At 45.4% G+C, this 6,000-nt stretch overlaps 1 protein-coding gene across 1 annotated transcript in view; it reads right to left on the reverse strand.

Moving 5' to 3' along the window:
• Positions 1-5,799, reverse strand: part of TRAF3IP2 (TRAF3 interacting protein 2) — a 59,325-nt gene extending 53,526 nt beyond the window's left edge. The window contains exon 1 of the mRNA XM_030929599.1: positions 5,686-5,799. The gene's annotated coding sequence lies outside the window, so the exon portion shown is untranslated. The remainder of the gene's footprint in view (positions 1-5,685) is intronic.
• Between the last annotated feature and the right edge of the window lie 201 nt (positions 5,800-6,000).

Raw genomic sequence — 6,000 nt, forward strand, 5'->3', positions numbered from 1 at the left:
CATTCATGAGGTCTCCACCTCATGACTTAATTACCTCCCAAAAGCCCTACCTCCTGATACCATTGTATTGGGGGTTGGGTTTTCAATAGATGAATTTTGGGGGGATAAAACATTCAGTCTGTAATACTTGGTGTATTAGTCCGTTTTCACACTGCTGATAAAGATATACCCAGCACTGGGTAATTTATAGAGTGAAAAGGGTTTAATGAACTTACAGTTCCATGAGGCTGGGACGGCCCCACAATCATGGCAGAAGGCGAGGAGCAAATCACATCTTACGTGGATGACAACTGGCAAAGAGAGGGCTTGTGCAGGGAAACTCCCCTATTTAAAACCATCAGATCTCATGAGACTTATTCACTGTCATGAGAACGGCATGGGAAAAACCTGCCTCCATGATTCAATAATTTCCCACCAGGTCCCTTCCACAACACGTGAAAATTCAAGATGAGATTTGGGTGGGGAGACAGCCAAACCATATCACTTAGCATTTTTTAAAAAGGCATAAGAAGATAGAGAATATCTTATCCCACTCCCATAAACAAAACCGACCAAACCATTTGGATCTAATGCTTAGAAACTCTCTATTCTATAGCATAAATATATGGAAAGAAATGAAAAGGGAAAGGATTCATTCCTTGGACAAACCTTGATTTTACATTTTTAAAAACTATAATTTCAAGCACTAAAAAGGCAGAGTGAAACTATGACATTTCATGTGGAAGAGAAGACAATTACCATCGTGTTCTTCCCTGAGAAGGGCCCTTGTCTAAAGGGTCGGGTGTGCTCAAATACCAACAGGCAAACTCTCCCCACAGCCCTTCAGTGGACAGTCACTGCTAGGGTCCGAATGTCTGTGTCCCCCCAAAATCTATGTTGAAAACCCTATCTGCAATGTGATGGTATTAAGACATGGGGCCTGTAGGAGGTGATTAGGTCATGAGGGTGGAGCCCTCAGGCATGGGATTAGTGCCCTTTAAAACATCCCAAGGGAGCCTCCTGGCCCCTTCTACCAGGTGAGGACACATAGAAGGCACCATCTGTAAGGAACAGGCCCTCACCAGACACCAGATCTGCTAGCACCTTGATCTTGGACTTCCCAACCTCCAGAACCGTGAGCACGACATTTCTGTTGTTTATAAATTACTTGTTTAAAGTATTTTGTTATAGCAACCAGAACAGACTGAGATAGCCACAAAGGAGTTGCTGCTGGGGCAGAGACAGGAAGAGAAGAAATGCTCAGGCTCCCAGTGTCGGGTCCTCCACACCAGACCCACTCTTGTCCCACAGACTGCAGTGAGTACCTGCCTTATTCCAGGCATGTGCTTAGTGTTAGGCATGTAAATGGAAAGATTCTCAACATGTCTCTTTCAGAAGCAAAAACTGGTGATGCAAGCAGTTCCAAACTGGCCACTCGACAAAGCTAGAGAATCCACCAGTTGCTTCTGTTGCACTGCTTTTGTGGGTTGCTTCCAGTCCGGAGAGGCTGCTCTGCAGGGCCCTGAAAGATACCAGAACTGACTGCCACCCTCCTCCTTCATCTCCTGCTGAGCCCCTGGACCCTGCTCTGCTTTCCTAGTGACCCTTCCCTTTGGGTGAGCTCCTCTCTGGAACGGGGTCTTGTTCTGTCATCAGATTCAGTCAGGGGACCTTCTGAATAGAAGTCCTGACAGCATGGAGTCTCAAAATGGAAGAGTTAGCTCTCAACTTGTTTTCTCTGTCCACGAGGTTCCTTGACTCCGTACAAATCTATCTATCTATCTATCTATCTATCTATCTATCTATCTATCTATCTATCTATCTATTTATTTTGAGATAGAGTCTCGCTCTGTAGCCAAGGCTGGAGTGCAGTGGCATGATCTTGGCTCACTGCAACCACCACCTCCCGGGTTCAAGAGATTCTCCTGCCTCAGCCTCCCGAGTAGCTGAGATACAGGCACCCGCTACCATGCCTGGCTAATTTTTGTATTTTTAATAGAGATGGTGTTTTGCCATGGCTGGTCTTGAACTCCTGACCTCAGGGGATTCACCTGCCTTAGCCTCCCAAAGTGCTGGGAGTACAGATGTGAGCTACTGTGCCCAGCCCCCAGTACAAATTTATTAACCTCCTTCCCCTACTAAGGGGAATACTGGGGACAGCAGGCTTTGTCAACCCACAAAAGGTCCTGTTAAGCAACGGATGCCTGTTCACCTGACACTTGCATACTTACTCGGGGAGCACTCTCAGGTTTCGGGAAAAGTTCAAGATGATCTGTTCCGAGATGACTGACTCTCCGTGGTCATCTGGACCCAAAGGTTTTGGCAACGTTTCTTGTTAAAAAGTGATTAGGTTCTCTACACTAGGCTCCCCATGATTTCCAGCACAATAGAAGTAACTAAACTCGAGAGAGCACTTAGTGAGCATCTGCAGGGTTCTGAGCACTTTGCATGCAGTCACTCGTTTACTGTTGACAACACCTCCATGAAGCAGGTACTATGAGATCAGCTACCTTTCACTGAACATCTAATATGTGCAAGATGATTTTCACCATCTGTATAATGAAGTGGAGAAATTTGCTCACCAGAATTCCAGAATTTTGCTTCAAAAATCAGGTGAATAGGTGGGTCAGATGAGAGGGGGTATTTGGACAGGGATAAAGGGCAATGACAACGTAGCATGGGGCCAGCAGAGGAGGGGAGGAGACACAGCAGTGTGGCAGTGACAGACTTTGTGGAACAGGGTGGCAGCACCAGTAGAAAGGACAGGGAGGAACTTTAACATGCTTTGCTACGTGACCCATTACATTAATCCTTGTGCCCTTCAGGACAATCTATCATAAAGTTCGACATTCTTCTTCAAGTTTTCTGTAGTTGGATTTACCCAGTATGACTTTTGGATGTGTCCATGGACAGCTTTATTTAGCTCTCATTTTAAAATTAGGATATTTAGTATTAAAAACCCCAGAAAATATCAAATGTTGGAAAGGATATGAAGAAACTGGCACACTTGTGCACCGTTGGTGGGAATGTAAAATGCTCCAGCTGCTACGGAAAACACAATGACAGTTCCTCAGAAATTAAAACCAGAATTACCATAGGATCCAACAATTTTGCTTCTGAATATACATGTATATATACACCCCAAAGAAAGGAAAGCAGAGGCTCAAACAGCTCTCTGTACACCTATGTTCATAACAGCATTATTTGCAACAACCCAGAGGTAGGAACCAATCCAAGTGTTTATCATCAGATGAATGGATACACAAAATGTGGTCCCAACATACAATGGAATATTATTCAGCCTTAAAAAGGAAGGAAGTTCTGACACATGCTACAGCACAGATGAACCTTGACATTATGCTAAGTGAAATAAGTGACGAGGGACAAATACTGCATGATACACTTATATGAGGTACCTAGAGTAGTCAAATTCACAGACAGAAAGTCAACGGTGGTTGCCAGGGGCTGGGGAGGAGGAAAATGGGGAGTTATTGTTCAGCAGGTACGGAGTTTCAGTTTGCAGGATGAAAAGAGTTCTGGAGATGGATTGTGGTGATGGTTATGCAACAATGGGAATGTGCTTAATCCCACTGAATTGTACAACTTAAAATGGTTAAGATGGTAAATTTTCTGTGTATTTCATCACGTTTAAAAAACAATCCCAAAGCAGCTGTGCAAGATACGTTTTATTACTCTTATTCCCCAGGTGAGAAAATCCAGGCACAGAGAAGTTAGGTGCCTTGCTAGGACTACACAGCTGGGCATCAAATCAGGATCTGACTCCCTATGAAGGCCACGCCTGTCTCCCGCACCAGGCATCACAGGAGCCACTCAGGGAGCAATGGAGGCAGAGGTGCTAGGTGTCAGCTGATGCCACAGAGATTCATCTTGGGCAGGCCTAGCCTCTCCTTTCTGCGCATTTCTCTCTCTAGACTGTACTTCCTCCAACCCTGCATTTTCTAGTGTCCTTATTCCCTTCTCTGCCTTTCCCCATCAAAACATTCTCTCAGAGAAAAACCTGATCACTCATTTATACCTAAGTTACATGGTGTGAATTTAAATCAATGCACTGCCTTTCTGAGGGGTGCTTGCATGTTAAGCCTCATCACCCTTTACGAAATGAAAGGCTTTGTTTCATATTAAAGGAATTTCAGGCATCAAGGAACAAGTGGGGAGAAATGGGAGGGTGATGGTGGCAGGTGGGGCAATGACAACCCAAGGAAAGGCATTAAATGGTGAAACTTTGGTCACACAGTTAGAAGGGAGATAGATTTTATGGACATGCTGATCTTTCAGAGCTCCACAAAGATGTGAGAGGTGGGTGTGTGGGAGATGGGAGGATGGACAGTTGATGCTCAAATCCTCCCTCTGAGCAAGCGTAGCTGCCTGGTTTCCAGACTCCAGGACCATGTGCATCCTAGAAAAGAGAATCCAGGGCTTGATTTCTTCAGCGGATCACTTCTCTGACCGTTCTCAATGCCACCTCTCTGCACTGTGAAATCGCAGTGCCAAGCAGCTGGGTGTGGTAGCTGGAGCTCTCTGTCCATAGAATCTGAGCAATGATTCCTTTAGTGTCAAGAATACATTCCACACACTCACTGGCAGATTGTGCTGTACAGAACCTAAGGCGAATCCTGCGGACGTTGATGCCTGTCTTCCAGGTGCTTACAGAGTAAGACTGAAAGTTCCCAGGGAGTGGAAAAGACACCCTCCCAACAGCATTCAGGCTAAGCCCCTGTATCTTAATCAGGCTTCCTGGTCTGAGTTCCTCCTTCTATCTACTGCCAGCTGTGTGACCCAGGGAAGTTTCTTAATTTCTTTGCATCTCAGTTTCTTAATCTGCCTAATGGGGATAGTAATATGTCTATTTCATGAGTAACCAAGGCTCCGAATGGACCACTTCTGGATGCCTCCTTTATGAGAAGAAAACGTCTCCTTCCCAAGCACACAGCATCGTGAGCGGGGACCAGAGTAGATTTTAGCCCCACCAAGTCTCCTGTACCTCCCTCAGCCAGGCACAAACTGCACAGCTGTACACAGCAGCCTGTGGGATAGTCATGAAGATTAGATAAAATGACCTCCGTGCTCCGTCCAGCATTTGGCTCAATAAATACCAGCTACTATAATAATCAATATTAAATAAATGCATAACTCAATCAGTATACCAAGAATCAGTTATCAGTCAATACTGTAGGGGAAAAAAACTCAACGAAATAGTAAAGAATATGAAAATACTCACATGGGCCGGGCACGGTGGCTCACGCCTGTAATCCCAGTGCTTTGGGAGGCCAAGGCAGGCGGATCACCTGAGGTCAGTAGTTTGAGACCAGCCTGGCCAACATGGCAAAAGCCCTTCTCTACTAAAAATACAAAAATTAACCAGGTGAGGTGATGGGCGCCTGTAATCCCAGCTACTCAGGAGGCTGAGGTAGGAGAATCGCTTGAACCCAGGAGGTGGTGGTTACAGTGAGCCAAGATCACACCACTGCACTCCAGCCTGGGTGACAGAGGAAGATTCTGTCAAAAGAGAGAGAGAGAGAGAGAGAGAGAGAGAGAGAAAGACTCATATGTAGTAATGAGATGAATTTTTATGCTGACAATTGAATAAGGGAGTATTGTTGTATGGTAGAGAGTGTACTACAAATCAGAGACCCCAATCACACACGAGGATCCAGTTGAGAAGAAAACAAAGACAGCAGCACGTACCTCCAGAGGGGCTGCCTGCCCTGCTCTGTGCTCTGCTCTGGGACAGACACAGCACTGCGCCTCTCCCACCACATGAAAGCTCCAGGATAAATAGAGCTGTCCTTGTTCTCGAAGCCTGCTGCCTGGATACGCACACCTTCCTGGCAGGAGAAAAATTATGTGTTCTATTAATTTAAAATATTTTCCCTTTCAGCTCTGCCTGGTTGGCAGAATGCATATAGAAGTAAGAGTAAACGGGGATAGCAATTCTGTCTATAGAAAATATGTTCTTAGAATTGCATCTTAAAAACAATTAAGCTGGCCGGGTGAGGTGGC

This window comes from Rhinopithecus roxellana, chromosome 4, assembly GCF_007565055.1.
Source record: "Rhinopithecus roxellana isolate Shanxi Qingling chromosome 4, ASM756505v1, whole genome shotgun sequence".
In the NCBI taxonomy this organism is placed as follows: Eukaryota; Metazoa; Chordata; class Mammalia; order Primates; family Cercopithecidae; genus Rhinopithecus; species Rhinopithecus roxellana.